The 17,138-nt window shown below is 35.5% G+C and overlaps 1 long non-coding RNA gene across 1 annotated transcript in view; it reads right to left on the reverse strand.

Annotated features, from left to right (window-relative positions):
* LOC107184937 overlaps positions 1-13,560 on the reverse strand; it is a 38,271-nt gene extending 24,711 nt beyond the window's left edge. Inside the window, exons 1-2 of the long non-coding RNA XR_001515841.1 lie at positions 13,520-13,560; positions 8,004-8,072 (exon numbers count right to left, since the gene is read on the reverse strand). This is a non-coding gene — a long non-coding RNA (uncharacterized LOC107184937). The remainder of the gene's footprint in view (positions 1-8,003; positions 8,073-13,519) is intronic.
* Positions 13,561-17,138: the final 3,578 nt, after the last annotated feature.

A 17,138-nucleotide genomic window follows, 5' to 3' on the forward strand; every position in this document is an offset into this window, starting at 1 on the left:
GGAGCAGGGGGTGTTGGGGGGTGGTGTCAGGAAGGATCATTAAGCATCTGAAGATTCCGCTACATATTGCTGCATGAGCTGCATAATTGGTGAGGCTCCTGCAAAATGAAGAAGTGGAGTCCCTCTTTAAGCAAACTGGGGGGAAATGTCGTTTAAAGCCTAAAATACAACCCATTTAGCTTTCCTCCTCAATCTCTCTTTCCATCTGCCATGCATGGCAAGTTTTATTTGCTATTTGATGTTTCACTTCTCTGGCACAGGGATATTTACTGGACAAGCACACAGGGACACCCAGTGCCATGCCTATATCAAAGCATGGCAGGGTGGAAGCAGCCACCCCTCACCTTCCCACACTTCTGACCACCCCCCCTAGGCCCCTTCAGAAACAGAGCTAATGTAAATTTTCCAACTCAGAGAAACTGGTAACATTTCATTTTCAATGGGAAAACTAGGTTGTGGAGAAGGTAATGCCTTGATTAGTCAAATATATAATGGAAGTACTTGAAACATAATTATCAAGGAATAATAAACCTGAAATGATCAGGCAGCATATCCTTCTGCTACAGGAAATACGGCATCAATCCTGAATCTAAAGATAGTCAAGAAAGAAATGATGAACCTATTCCCATTCTGTATTTTTTTTTTATTTTTTACTAAATTCCTAGTCAACTTCCAAGATTTCTGCTTAAGCCAGCATTTTCTTACTCAACATTTACTGAGTGCCCACCATGTGCCAGGCACATACCTGAATACATTAACTCCAAAACTGAAATGCAAACCATGATACAACTGATGCAGTGATTTTACCAGAGTTCCATAGTCCTCATGAAACTGAACTTTTAAATTGTGTTGTTTTTATGTCCCATGTATGGCTCCATCTTGTTTAACACCTCAAACTCTAAGACAGAGGTATTTTTATGTCACATTTATGGGCGATTGAACTGAGGATCAAAGCTCTTAAGAAATTGAGAGAGTTGCACAATTGGAGACTCAGCTTTCAACTCAGGTTGTCTCAATCTAACATCCGAGTTTTCCCTTTAAATCATCCTTTTCCCTTCATCCTCTCCTTCAGTGAATTACCATGACTCTTGTGTTTTCACATTCACAAGTATTCAACAATTTAACAATTCTGAAATACACATGTCATTTTAAAAAGCCAATCTTGTTTGTATGTAGTTAGTTTTAGAATAGATGTATAGTGTTAGCTATAAATTTTAAACATAAATGCCTGACTGAAAGATTCAAAATTAAGCATGGAATTAGGTTATTCAAAAAGACAAGTTGGTAACAATGTTATTTACTACCTTATTTGGAGGATCACATTTTCAAAAACTGTAACCATTGTACAGTATGTATGTGTTTAAAGGGAGGTCTATAGATCAAGGCAGTGATTTTCTGAATACATCAAAAGTCTCATAGCATTCTGAAGGATGCTGATTAACCCAGTAGGATATTAAAGCTAAACACGTCTACCATTCTTACTTTTTGTTCTTTTCCTTGAATAGGAGTGGAGTAATTCAGACTTGTGTGTATGCTTAGGTGTAGCTAGCAATGCATGATGAGCTCGATTTAGATACATTTATGAAGCATCAGATCAAATAAACTGCTTACTAGAAAACACAACTTGTACTGGAGATTAAATGTTTAAAGTAAGAAAAAGTTGTTTTTAAAGAAGAGCTTACCCTTAAATAAAACAGCAGATGAGGTGGGTGAATGTGAAAGAATAGATAGCGTCATTGTTTCTCGAGAACAAGAGTATTTATAGTTCCTCTGCGTTGTGACTCATGACTGTGCTGTAAAATATTTGGGGTATTACTCATAACTACAAAAAAGACATAGCATATAAGAGTTTGATGTTAGGACCAAGGACAAGGTGAGCAAGCTGGTGTTCTACTTGTGATATCCCCATTTATAAGAAATTGGACAGTTTCTCTAATTTTTGGCTCCTTTTCTTTCTCTGCAAAAATAATATGTCATTTAAAACAAGTGATAATCCATGTGCCTCAAATCTAAAACTGTCAAAAAAAAGGCAAAATGGAAATAAGGCATAGGGAGTGCAAATAATGTAGCAGATTGTAAGACACTCCCCTTATATTTATTGAGCAATGTAAGTGTGTGATTATTATGAAGACATGTGCTTTGGGGAGCAGATATAAATTACCTAAGGGGCATTTCCTTCAAGTAGTCCTTCTCTTTACAGCTAAGATGGTCGCCAGAAGGAAACAGATATAGTGATAAAAATGGAAAAAGTATTCATAACGGATTAGAAGACCAAGATGATATAAATCCTCTAACTCAAAATACACTTTTTTTGGAGATAACACTAGTAATTTTGAACAATAACTTATTCATAGAAAAACATTTTATAGCCTTTTTCTGGACTTTTTCACTAAGTAGTATACTTTAAGATCAAGTTAACCTTATAACAATGTTAGCTTGTAAAACTAATGCTAATTATCAGTTGCTCCAAACTATTTCAATGAGAGAGAGAGAGAGAGAGAGAGAGAGAGAGAGAGATAAGTTCCCAGGAATACAGTTTTAATATTACCTTACATGAAAACTACAGAATTTCTTATTTTGTAATTTACTTTTGCCCATAATCATGACTACATTTGATCAATTATATTTCTATAATTTTAAGTTGAGGTTTTCATCCTCCAGAAAGGTAATATTTGACCAACTTTTTAGACTTCTTATTTTTTTCTAAAAGATAAGCTTAACATTTATATATTTTAGAAGCCACCTTTTATGGCAAGAAACACTGCAAATAACTTATTCTGAAATAGTTAGATAGAAGCTATCAGCTTAGAATTGTATTAAGGACACATATCATATAGCTATATCAAAATATGTAAAATAACTATAGCTAATTTCCTCCAAGGTGGTGAACTATCACTGGATTTAGCTTAATGTCCTAGAATATCAATCTGAGGTATTTCAAAGAAAACTGAAAGAGGTGAATAGCTCTCTCAATTTATCTAAAAACTGTTGAAAAATTCTGGTATAGCTGAGGATGGGAGGTACTAGAATATGTCTGTGCATTGGAAGGTTGGGTTCTCAACTTTGACACTCTTGGCATTTTGGGCTAAATAATCCTTTGTTATGAGGGCTACCCTGTGCATTGTGGAATGTTTATCAGCATCCATGGCCTCTACCCACTAGATACCAGTAGCAGTAGCACTATCCATGCTTCCATAAAAATAAAAAATGTATGAGACATTGACCATCTCCCCTGGAAGGCATTGAGAACCATGGATGTAAATGATATTAACATATTGTCTCTTCCAAAACCTACATCAGGACACATATCCAGCCTGTAATTTATGATACTGCAAACAGTCTGAGCTAATAGAGTGATTCATTGCAAAGATCAAATTAAGGATATGGCCTTTAAATTCAAGCCTAATAGTCTCAAGGTAGCCCTTATAAAATAAGAGAGAAAGCATATTAGGAGCAAAGGCATGTAGAAGATTAAAAAGGATTAAAAAAAGAACTATGGGTAGGTACCTGGAACATGAAATTTACTGGAAACAAATTAATTTAAAATCTATTAAGTTTGCAAAGTAACTGCATTGCCAAAGAAACCACATGACTTGTTTATAATCATGTGTCTGCTCCAGACTTAAGACAATTCTTTGGCTCCCAGCCTTCCAAGAGCAGGAAATCAGCTGAGAAGAAGGTGCTAAAGTTACAGAAGGCACATTCCTTAGCATCCTCCTCACCTGGGACCACTGAGAACAATAGACAAAAGAATAGAGTAGAATCAGGACCTAATTAAGGAAATTCCCACCCATTCCCTGCCTCGCCCCCTCCCTACCCCAACTTCAAGGTAAGGGCCTTCATCTTATCTGTGCAGTGGGGTTTCAGATTTGCTATGAACCAAGGTCTATGGACTGTTTCCAATCCTTCCCTTTGTCTAATTAAAGTATTCCAGTAGATATAATTTGTCTTTAAAGTTCATAGGATTCTGGAAAAAATAAAGACACAATTAGATCTAATTCAGAAGCTATCATGAGTACAGAGTTCTTGTATTTTGAGTTGGATTCAGTGATTCAGTGATTGAACGAGTTTAGACCATCTCCTTGAAGAAGGGTTGAGTTTGTTCTATGAGTGGGATGAAAAGAGCAAGGGGATCTTCTGTGTGTCTAGGAAGTTGGATTGTAGCAGAAACACTTATTAAATATGGTTCTGGACATTTCCCAGCCTTTCTTACAGTTCGGTTAACATTATAATCTAATGTTAATTAGGGCTAGTTCTGGCCCCCATAAGACTCTACCAGGGGTCCTCAAACTTTTTAAACAGGGGGCCAGTTCACTGTCCCTCAGACCGTTGGAGGGCCTGACTATAGTTTTAAAAAAAACTATGAACAAATTCCTATGCACACAGCGGTGGCAAAAACACCCAGCGGGCCGGATAAATGTTTTCGGCAGGCCGCATGTGGCCCGCGGGCCGTAGTTTGAGGACCCCTGCAAGCAGAAGTGACACAAATCACCTGAAGGTGGTGGCAGTTTAGAGCCCAGTGCCTCTTCTGAATCTCTTTTACCCTTTGGTGGCTCCCATGGAAGCCATGTGTTGAGATGGTGGAGGCACAACAGGGAGTGAACCTGGATCTCTGATCACAGCTTGGGGAAGCATCTCTGCTGCCTTTCATCACGCTTTGCTGTGTTAAAGCACTGAAATTATAGGGTGTATTTGTTACAGCAGCATGGACTAGCCTATCTTTCCTAGTATAGTCCTCTAGCCAAGAGGTCTACCATCATCACAACCACTGACAGAGCTAGAAAATGCGCCACGGCTTAGCTACAAACAGCTGACTACGGGTGAGAATGCAGTTAGGAGTTTGTTTGGAAATCATTAGACAGTATGTTACAGAGACATGAAAAAGGAACAGACCCTGGAGTAAAGATTCCAGGAGAACCCCACATCTGTTCCCCTCTCTGGAAAGTGGGACAGCACGTGTGCTCCCTTTTGATAACATATTCATTAGCAGCTGAAAAGTGCACTCTGTCTTTTACATAGTGTTTTAAACCCACAAGCTCCTTTCATGCTGTCACATTTTCTGCAATCACAAAGAGCCTCCTTTTCTCAGCCAGCAGCCTTAATGGCACCACTCCTCTGTACTTTAACCAGCACCTTGGTTTCTTCGAATAGGGCAGATATTTTCAGTCTTAGGTTGAGGCTGAACTTTTATGCCAAATTAACTTTACACTCCCAAACTTTCCAAACCCCTTGTCTGTACACTATCAGTTCTCAACATCCACAAAAAAATACCTGGTCTGCCCTGCTGGTGTGGCTCGGTTGGTTGAGCACTGTCCCATGCAATAAGAGGTCCCTGGTTCAATTTCAGGTCAGGCTACATGCCCAGGTTGCAGGCTCAATCCCCAGAAGGCGGTGTGCAGGAGGCAGGCATTCAATGCTTCTTGCTCACATCAATAATTCTCTCTCTCCCTCTCCCTCCCTCTCTAAAATTAATAATACTAATAAATAAAAAAACACGTTTAAAAAATTATGTGGTCTAGTTTAGGTAATAAAAAAAACTGTCAAAAAAACAAACAAATAAAACCCCTGTAGCAATACTAAGCAGCAAAAAATGTTTAAGAATTTAAAAAAGTTTAGGTATAATTTAGTTGCAAATATGTTTTCATATATGTATATGTTTCTATATAGTCCCTCAAAAATTACTTTTATTATTTTCCTAAGTTGGTTTTCATTCAGAAAAAAAAAATTGCACAGCTTTTTCAGGGGAGCTATCCATGGCTACCCCACTGTCCTTTAAAATTCAACTTGTTCACCACCTGTCTCCTTCTAAAAATCTTTATTCTTTCTCCTATTATTTCTACTCTCTGAACCAGTAATCCACCTTCCATTCATCCATGTGCAAAATTCAGAATTATCTTTCTACTCTTCTCCCTCCATCTGACAAGCCATAAGGTGCCAAGTGCTATAGAGTCCAACTGCCCTCAGTGACCCTCTAGTCCAATCCTTTTCCTCCAGTCTCAGTCGGCCCTTCAGAGCTGGTTCTTTTTTGTTGTTGTTTGTTTTACCCTCATAAGAGCTGCTGAACGTATCTCCCTGCATACAGTCTTTCCTTACTCGATGCAGTCTTTATACCTTCACCAAATTAGTGGGGTTTTTAATCAAGATGCTGATTATGCTATTTGCTTTCTTAAAATCTCTCAGATTTCCCCCATTTCATACTATACCACACCTTCATTCTGTCACCTAAAATCTTCTTCACTATAATCCTATCCTATCTTTCTCATTTTGAATCATTTCTCTTCTACTTCTACCCTACATTTCAGAAAAATGGGCTGGTCACTCTTCCTTGTGTTCTTGCAAACGAGAGGCTTTGCTAATACCATTCCCTTTGACCAAAATATTCTCCCCCTTTTTTCACTGACAGGCTCCCAACCTTCAAGATCCACCTCATTAATTCCATCTTCAGTTAACATCTTTCTTAATCCCACCAACTGGTATTAGAGCCTCTTTTACAGCACTAATCAAATTTTGAATTTTGTTCTCGCACTAGTTAAAATATTTCTTTTGTCATATCTTTGCATTATTTGAGTTACTACTAATTTATGTTATTTGATGGCAAAGATAACATAAAATAAAAATTAAAAAGAAGACATGAGCTGGTAGGAGGAAATAGCATATACTGTGCTGAAGGATCTTTATGCTTCAACTCTCTACATTTCTTTCCTCTCTACCTTCAACATAGGTATTTGAAAATTCTCCTCCATGTGAATTTAGAGGCCTACCACCCCCATAATTCTTATGCTGACAGCATCACATAAAACACCATCTTAAGCAAGTTTTACTTCTGAGTCCTAGCTATTTGGACCCTGACTATCAGTGTTCCTGTACTTCCCCACGATTGATTGCTTAGTTCCTCTGGCACTATAACAGTACATAGCATCAATGCAATTCAGCCCAATCAGGAGCTCCACAGAAAAACGATCTTCATAAATATCTTATTAAATTGATCTGAGAAAAATTCCAGAGAGATTCAAATTCCCATCTTGGTTTCTGTATATATGCCAACTTTCATAAACATAGCTATATATCATCCATGCCGATAGAGATATCAAATGAACTCTCAAGGTGGATCGTTCACTCTGTGGATTTCTCAAGACAAAGTCATACCTGCCTTAGCCCATGATCAGGTTAAACGATGAAACATTGATTTTGAGGAAATAACTATGTGTCTAAGCATGAGTGTGGTAATATCAGTGACCCTCTATTTAAATATGCTTTGAAATCTCCTATGCATAGGGACTGTTCCATTTCATCCATGAAAGTGATAGAGTCCATGGCTTTGAATATTCTTACCTCCTCTCTCCTCCAGTGATATATCTATCAAATCATTTCTAAAATTCACTGAATAAAAAATAAAACATGCATAGCTCTACTTATAAACATATAATAACAAAATGCTTATGGTGCATATCTGAACATATAATTCAAAGGAAGCCCAATAAAAGAGAGAATGAAAACTGTCTCTACTATTCTCATACTAGTATCTCTTTCTTGAGTGAACAACTAACTGTTCTGGTTTGCCCTGGACTTAGGTCCCCAACACAGGGGACTTTCAGTGATTAACCGGGAAAGACCCTCCAAATTAGGACTAGTTCTTTATCTTACTCTTCATAGATATTGATAAAACCCCCATTCTTTGCAAAATTCAAAATATAAGTACTTATTCTAGAATTCATCTTGCTTTTAATTTCCATAAATTACGGAGTCCAAATATGATCTGTTCTTAAGAATTCATACATTTACTTTCAATCTCAGCAGGTCTAAATCCCTTTTCCAAAAGTGTTTGAGTTTCTGGGTCTCAAGCCATAAGATAGTCAGGGAAGCTGTCCTAGGGAACCAACTGCTCTCTGGTGGGCCAACTGTATTAAATGAAAAGACCCTCTGCTTCTTTCTCTTATAGTTTCTGTCCCAACTCAATCACAAAATGAAAGTAAAATTTTCATGAGGAAAGGAGCTTTTCAAACCTCATATTCTTCTCTTAGCTGAACCATTCCATTTATATATCTTGGCAGCAGTCATTAGCAGTGAGAAACCTAAAAAGACAACAAAAGAGAAATGTATAAGTTTTTTTCAAGAGCTTCTGAAGTGTTGAAAAGTGTTTCTATTTAAAAGCTCCTGACAATGATTGGCAGGATCTGAGAAAACCTCACAAAATGAGCCCCACCCTCTGAGAATTATTATCGGGAGAACAGTAATTGGTGAACATCTAATCCATTCTAACCACAATTGAGGGATTGCAATATAATTGCTAGTTGGTGGTCCCTCTCAAATGCCACAAGAAGGTGAGTGAAGCATTGATCAATACTGAACACCCCACAAGGACTGTCAGACCTCAAAGATGGGGAGAAGTTCTAATATTCTGAACTAACTTGACAATAAAAACAAGGGGGTGCTTGCATTAATTGATTGAGTGATTACTAACTGGCCCATTAGGCCAGCCTCTTCCCAAGAATCTGACATTTAAAATAAAAATAAGACAGCCCTAATTTTAAATTTTGCAATTAGAGGATTTAATTTAGATGTGAGGGAGAACAGAGGTGTTTAAATCAACCCAATTTAGTGCAGACAGAAAAATAGACAGAAATGAAAATTACTGAGTCAGTTTGTAATAGACATAATGAAGCCCATTTACATTTGATGTAATAAATGTTTAGAATATTAATGACTCATATGGCAAAATTTGAGGCTACTGACAATTGGGGTATTAAATACCAACTTTTCAATTTCCTTTGTTTTCCACAGTTATCTACTAAATGATAAATAGAAGTAACCACGAAGGAGTTAAACCCATTTTGTTGTGACTTAGTCAATAGTGCTTCAGTAATGGGTAGGTATGATTGTCGTAATGAATTGCCTTGAAAGTACAGAAAGTTAATGGTCATTATCATTGGTGCAAGAAGAGGGAAGCAAAAAAGGGGGAGGGCATAATCAAAAACAGGATACAAATGCATAAAACAGTTACTTTTATCCATAATAATGTAGTAAAGAAAGATGCCTTTCTAAGTTGTCTGGTTTGTTAACCATGCAATAGTACATTTAACCAAACTAAAAAAGAAATTACTTGGAAAAGAAAGAGACTGCAAAAAGAGGAATAGCTGACACATGCTCAAACTGTGAGATTTCGAATGATATGTCATAAGATATAATATCTAATCACACATATATATCAAAACCATTTCTTTGTGGAAAAGAAGAACCAAAGATATTTAAGCACCAGATTAGTGCTACTAATATTACAAATGTTTTACAAAGACGTGTAAAGAAATTAAGTAAAACTCAACCTTGAGTCAAGATTTTTTATTCAAACAAGAATCCACCAGGAGACACTGACATTGTAGACTTTGCCATTTTGTTAACAAAAGGTCACAAGTCCTAGTAATTACCTGATTTTGAAAAACATTCAAGAACAGATTGGGAACCTTGGACCCAGTGTCTAAGTGAGAACAATAAAAACCGTCTTCAGCTGCCTTTACACAACTTTTTTCTTCATTATCACACAACAGATGATATTTGTTTTTCTGTTTCATTTTTTGCCTTCTAACCTGAGCGACAGGCCAGATTCTCCTCCTCTGTAACTCTGCAGGGATTCTTTGGTTTGTACCTTTTGTGTAATTCTGCTTGGCATTCTAAATATAACTCCTTCGCCTCGGTTTCAATATATTTCTTGACTTTCACCTGCAGATCTTCACTAAGTTGCATGCCATGGAAGAAGGGGTAGTTTTGCCAGCAAGAGAAATCTAGGGATATTATGTGTTCACAGCTATAATAACTAAGTTTCTATTTCATAAATTGGAGGGGAGACGGAATAATCTTTAAGGAATGCATTTTATCATTTGCAATTCAAAATTGTAATTTATTGCTACAGTATGATGACTGTTCCCTAGATTAAAGGAGTATAGTTACAGTACTTAATTGACATCATTTCAAAAATAGTTTAACGAAGGTGAATTACAAGATTCTAATCTTCACAGTCTGAGATTTCTCAATAACTAAGTTGGGTCTCAGTATGGGCCAAATTACAGTAATATTGGCCCCTTGTCTAAAAAATATAATTCCTGAAATGAGGTCAAAATCATTTCACATTCCTCCAATCTTTGAAGATGTGCTTTTTATGTACCAGGTGTTTTACATAATGTCTCTATGAAGTGGTCATGCACTCTGGAAGGGCCAGACAATCTTGAAACTACATACTCTTTGAACATTGGTAATATTTCCATCATTACTTTTTTTCAGTTCCCTTGGAGGATTCATAATAAGGGTAGAGAACCGGAAGAGAGATTTTCCTGCAGAGTCATAGAAATAGCCAAAATGTATTTTTCTTTTAGCCATACATTTCAGCATGCATAAACCCTCTGGCTGATATTTCTTGCCATTTGGCCCAACTATACTTCCTGAAGACACTGTATGAAAAGAACTAGTCTAATTTAAGAAGGAATCTGTCCCTGGTAAAACAATACATACAAAAAAGAAATCATCCAATTTAACCAACTTCCTTAGAGCCTTGATCTGAAAATTTGGTCTTAAAATAGAAAACTTAAATAAAAGTGACTATCCAAGTCATTTTGCTCTTAGTACATTTAGGATCATTTTATGGAAAAGACACTCAATTCATTTAAATTAATTTAAGGTCAATGAAACTTACATACTCTAAGTAGATCATTTCTACATGCTCCTATTTTACCTTGTATAGCCTCGGGTATATATATTTTTCCTTTGTCATCAAAATGTTCCTTTATTAATAATTTCTATTCCAGGGGTAGGTTTATTTTCAGAGACATTTACCATAAATTTTCCAGAGATTTATTAAAGTGTAAATGGCCTCCCCAAGGTGTTAAAAGGCAAGATATTCTGAAAATAGCTTAACTTAGAACACATGTGTTCCTTGAACATGAATAGAAAAGTATATATGAGTAACAACGTTTTTCCTTTCTTCTCTACTATGATTTAAATCACCTCATTTGGAGAATATTTGAATTTTAGGCAAAGACTGAATGTTTATGTTTTCTTTTGAATTTAAAAATTTATATACACACAAAGGAAGTAAAGTACATACTTATTGACTTATTACTCTGTTCAGATGTCCATAATTATTGAGATGAACACTCAGGGATGAAATCTACTCAACTGAAAATGGTCTCATGATCAGAATAAAGAAGCTATAGTATAAAATATGCTGCAGATTATCACACATTATTAACACTTGAGTCTGATTCAATAGGCTATTCTTTTACTAGAAATGGAGATAAAACTTGAAAAGAAAAGCATAAGGAAAGTACTTAAGGGAGTAAATGTAATATATTTCAAATATTTTACATAGTATTATTTACTAGGTATTTGTTATATATGGGGACACACAGCCCTGAATTCTAGATTAGTGAGACTTCAAGTGTGGTTCCTAGACCGGCAATTGCAACATCTCCAGGAACCTGTTGGAAATGCAAATTCTCAGGCTCTACCCAGATCTCTGGAATCTGAGACTGCTCAACAAGCTATCCTGTTGAGTCTAATGCACACTCAGGTTTGAGAAACACTATTCTAGATCATCATTTTTAGGATGTAGCAAATTCAAATATAAATGGATCCAAAACTATTTTGCATATTCAATAATAAACACAATATTTTGCCAAAACCGGTTTGGCTCAATGGATAGTGCGTCGGCCTGTGGACTGAAAGGTCCCAGGTTCGATTCCGGTCAAGGGCATGTACCTGGGTTGCGGGCACATCCTCAGTGGGAGATGTGCAGGAGGCAGCTGATCGATGTTTCTCTCTCATCGATGTTTCTAATTCTCTCTATCTCTCTCCCTTCCTCTCTGTGAAAAATCAATAAAATATATTTTTTAAAAAATAAATAAATAAATAAACACAATATTTAAATTTGTATAGTGATTTGAAAATTACAAAGCACTTTCAAATGCATTAATCTCATTTGATCTCTCAATATAATTGTGAGATGGATTGGGGGGGGGATACATAGTTTTCATTTTCCAAGATTAAATTGAGTTTGATACAGGTTAAGTAAATTCCTCACTTCACAAAGCTAGTTAATAAGTGAATTAGATTAGAACCCAGATCTTCAGACAGCAGAACATGTATGCTGCTACTAAGTAAATAAATAGTTTATCAGAATTAGTAGGGATGGTTTAACAACACCATGGGCAACCAAACAATGCTGTAAACTCTTTAAAATTTTTAAAATATGTTAAAAATGTACAAAGAGTTTATACTATATGCATCTATTTAAAATTCAATTAAGCTCTATCTCTGACCCACATAAAATTAAATAAATTCTAAAACCAGCATATGCCTAGTCGATAAATTTTTACTAATAAATACAACAAGCATTCATGTTTACTCTTGTTGAAAAAAAAAGAAAAACAATTAAAGGTCCCAGGTGGCCTCGGAGAATTCTATTTTCATTAAAAACATAAAGAAAAAGCTTAAATTTGTGGAAATTCAATCATTTTTTAAATATTCTCAATTTTATAGTATAGGAAATAAGAAGTCTTCTAACTGAAATGTTTGTTTCCTATCTGGAGGATAGATTGCAGATATTCTTCACATAGTGCTTTTCTAGAGGGAAAGTGAAGACATAACTTGGACCTTCTTCTTACCATCAACTGAGTGTCTCTCTTTCAAAACTTTAATATTAACAGTTACATATTCTAAAATGATTTCTATTTCTACCCAATCTCTTTTTATGGACTCTTCATAATTTTGAAAGGATAATTTAAGGATGTTAACAAAGTTAACATCTACTAAGACTGACACTACTCAAGACATAAGCATAAATGGTGTCTGTTGAGTAAAACTAATATGTTACTGAGTCTGTGAGAATGTTTGATATCTCCAGAAAGATTAAAGCAAAATGCTGGGGTAAACATGTTTCAGGCTGTTGCAGATGGTCTCAGATCCAATAGCTTCTCTAGAAAACATGTGTGAGATGATTCTTTGAATGACATAGGAGGACGACTTCAAAATCTAGCCCAGGACTTCTCAAGCTGGGGTTTGAAAATGTGTTCTGGAAAATTAGGAGGTCCATAAGTATGTTTTGTATATTATTTGTCATTTTGATGTTAAACTTAAAATACTTTATCAGTTATAAAGAAACTTCCTTGAAGAGATCACTCATAACTGAATAAATAAACTATTCAAAAACCGAACATATTTCTTAAGTCATTCCTTCTCAAACTAAGGTGCAAGGATGCATGTCCTTGAGTGAGTTATGAGAATGTCTTTTTCTTTTAAAAAGGGTCTGTTCATCATTCACATTTCAGAAATAATAATTATAGCAGCCTATGTACTGCCTTAAATCTGATCAATCTGACAAAGAAACACACAAATTCTTCACTTGGAAATTTGAATGAAAAAGACATTTGAAAGCACATAGGAGAACATAGTGACGATGACACAATCTAGCTATATTTCCATACAGTATGATCATGGGTTAAATCAAATGATTCAAATAATTTTTTTTACTCACCTCAGTGATACACCAATGGGACAAGATAGAAACATTCCACCCCAGCAAGGAAACTTGTTTTTTCACTAAATAAGTTTCAATTTGCTGAGGCATGGTTACAATGTAAATCAGGCTGACTTCATTTGGTTTCATTTTTGTTTTTAAACTCTTTACTGACAGGTCCCCTTTTTACTTGTGCCTGGGCTAGTGCTCCCACTGGCCTGCAGGTGGTACATCACTGCTAACTTCACAACATACTCAATGCCATGACTCAAAGCTATTCAGTAGGCAAAGACCTTCATGGTAAAGTAAGACCAACATCTGAGGGTAATCTTTAAGATAATCCAAGTATGTGTATGTTTAAAAATTCCATGAATGAAGAGTATGGCTATGAGGGGAGGGGGCAATATATTAAAAGAAACTGGGGGAAATGTGCAGGGAATTCAGTATTCTCTATAATGGTCTACAATTGTCTGCTACTTCTTTATTCTGCCCGTTTTCAATGATCTAAGTTGTAATTGAAAACCCTTGTCAGGAGTTTTAAGTACAAAAGCAGGCTTTCTCTGACACATCAAAATATAGAGAGATAGCCAGATTTCCCATTGTCAGATTAGAGTGGCAACCACAAATATGAAGAAATTCTGGTGCTGAATTTCAACTGTAGGTATTGATATAGACTAGATAGATATATAATGAAATAGCTATATATAAAATAGATATACATATAGATCTACATATATAGATATACTAGTAGATATATAGATGATATAGATAGATATATATAGATATATAAAGATGATATAGATATAGATATAGATATAGATATAGATATAGGAGATATAGATATAGATATAGTATGTGTGTGTGTGTCTTCTAAAGCAACCTAGAAGAAATTATCCTCAAGTAGCAATGGCCTCACCTAGCCTTCATACCTTGGCTCCTAAACATCATTCTATAATTAAAGGAAATAGATTCTTGGAAAATGGAAAATTGGTTAATGCGAGGGTTGGGGCTGAAAAAATACAAACTGTTCTTGGGCTGTCTTTGAATCCAGAAAGAAAAAAAATTGCCCCCATATAATAGTTAAAATGAGGGCATGTCAAAATAATCAAATCAGTTTGAAAGGGCTCCCACTGGCCAACATGGGACAAGTTGTGCATCAAAATAAATAATGATAACAGCTTCTAAGTAATTGAATTAAATGATTATGAGAATCCATGAGGCCATTCTAATATAAATAAATAATTAATTGATTAAAATTGAGAAGAAGAAAAAACATCATTGCAGGGCAAAAATTATAGCCAACAAATGTAGAAAAATTATAAAATTAGAAATTCATATATGGAAATAATTATTGTAATATTTGATTCAGGCACAAGTCATCAATAGATATTAACCTGGAGGGTGAATATTTGATGAGACAGGATATTTAAAGTCTCAAAGTATGTTTCCACAAGATAGTTATTAATTATGAAGAGGGAAATGGTAAGTTTATGGGAGAAACCTGGCAGACACCATCTTAACAAAATGATCAAAGTTAATTAATCAGTAATGGGACAGGTGGATAGCATGTATCTCCTGAGAAGAACACAACAGCATGACTGTGGTATTCCCGCTAAAAATTCATCACCTGAATCCAATCATGAAGAAACAGCAGACAAATCAAAACTGAGAGACATGCTACAAAATAATTAGTCTGTGCTCTTCAAAAATGTCAAGGTCATGAAAGACAAAGAATATTGGAAACTGTTCCAGAACATAGGAGACTAAAGAGATATGGCAACTAAATGCAGCATATGATCCAAGACCAGAAAAAAAAATGTATTTGGCTATAAAAATGTATTTGGCTATTAGAATAGCTGGTAATGTTTGAATATATTCTTTACTTATACATTTTAATGTAATAATATTGTATTGTATTATAGAAAAAGAAATGTTTTCCTCCATCCTCATGCTGGGTCTGAAAATTAAACTGACAAAGACAGATCAAGAGAAGAAAAGCATACACATTTTATTTAATCTTTACATACACGTGGGAGCCTTCTCAAGAGCACAAAGAACTGAAGAAACGAAGTGAGGAGGCAGGAAGCTTTCCTATCTTTTAGACAAAGAAACAACAAGTGTGTGAAGAATTGTCAAAACTGAAGGTTTAGGGTTAGGGGTAGCCAATGGTAGGAAGATAAGGGTTAGTTTTTTTGTTTATATTTGTTTGTAGAGATTTATGGACCCCAAATTCCCTGACTCTGGTGATAAGAATGTTTTTCCTTCCTCTTGGTACAGGAAGAATAGAAAATGAAGCATGTTTCATTCATATTTTCTTTTCAAGGGAAAATGGGGTGGTGGGTCAAAGTGAACTCCCTGCTTCTACATTTTTCTCAAACTCCTGCAGCTTAAGGTAATATTCCACAGGGCCATATCATGGGGTAATGTGCCCTGAACCCCATCATTATCAATGCCAAGTTCCTGATTTATATAAATGTACTCCATTTGTATAAGAAAACATTCTTTCTTTTTAAAAATTGTTTTAAAGAAACACACACAGAAGCATTTAGATGTAAAGAGTATCCTAACTGTACTTACTCTCAAACACTTGAAGAACGGGGTGGGAGAGGATGAAACTCAAGGAATCTAGACAAACATTAATTAGTTGTACTACTGAAATTTTAAAATTACTTTAAAGTAGAAAGTTAAAAGAAAACATATTTCTCCAATTTGGTGGAAACTTAGAAGGTGGTATAAAAATTCATCTGGGAGGTTAAAGAATAATATCAGGAGATAATGATGTTATTGTCAGTTTCCACAGGGAAGCAAGGCACAAGAGTACCTTAATCCTTGCTGTCTAGGACAGTGATGGCAAACCTTTTGAGCTCGGCGTGTCAGCATTTTGAAAAACCCTAATTTAACTCTGGTGCCGTGTCACATATAGAAATTGTTTGATATTTGCAACCGTAGTAAAACAAAGACTTATATTTTTGGTATTTATTTTATATATTTAAATACCATTTAATAAAGGAAAATCAACCAAAAAAATAAGTTCGCATGTCACCTCTGACACGCATGTCATAGGTTCGCCATCACTGGTCTAGGAGAATGGTCTTCTACCAGGACATGTAAAATAGGTATTGATTTCAAAAAATGAAAAATGCAAAGGCATAGTAAGAAAGCATCTTGCCATGTAAAATGTATTTAAACATCTAAATCTAAAAGAAAAATTTCATGGCACACTGAAAAGCATCCTTTAAGTTTTATGGTAAGAGCAATTTAGCCAACAATAGCAGATGTAAAAGTCAATCTAACCTTGGTGAATTTGAGAGACCATCTTATCAGGGAGACATGCCCAGGTGCTACCCAGGAGACAAGCAGATGTTTTATTCATCTTAAAAAATGTAGACCTTAGAAAAAGAGAGCGTTAAGTTTGACATTATATGGACAAGACTCTGGTACTGATTTTCAAATATTGGGGTTATGTGAATAAGAAAGAGACAATTACTGCAAGAATCACTAGAGTTAAAACAACCAATATAACCTCGGTTCTTTTTCTGAGGTCAATACACATGCAGGTCAGGATGAATCTATGTTGTACTGCGCTACCAAGAAGCCATCGGCAATATTTTACAAAAAAATCATTGTGAACAGAATA

This window comes from Myotis davidii, unplaced genomic scaffold, assembly GCF_000327345.1.
Source record: "Myotis davidii unplaced genomic scaffold, ASM32734v1 scaffold44, whole genome shotgun sequence".
Lineage (NCBI taxonomy): Eukaryota > Metazoa > Chordata > Mammalia > Chiroptera > Vespertilionidae > Myotis > Myotis davidii.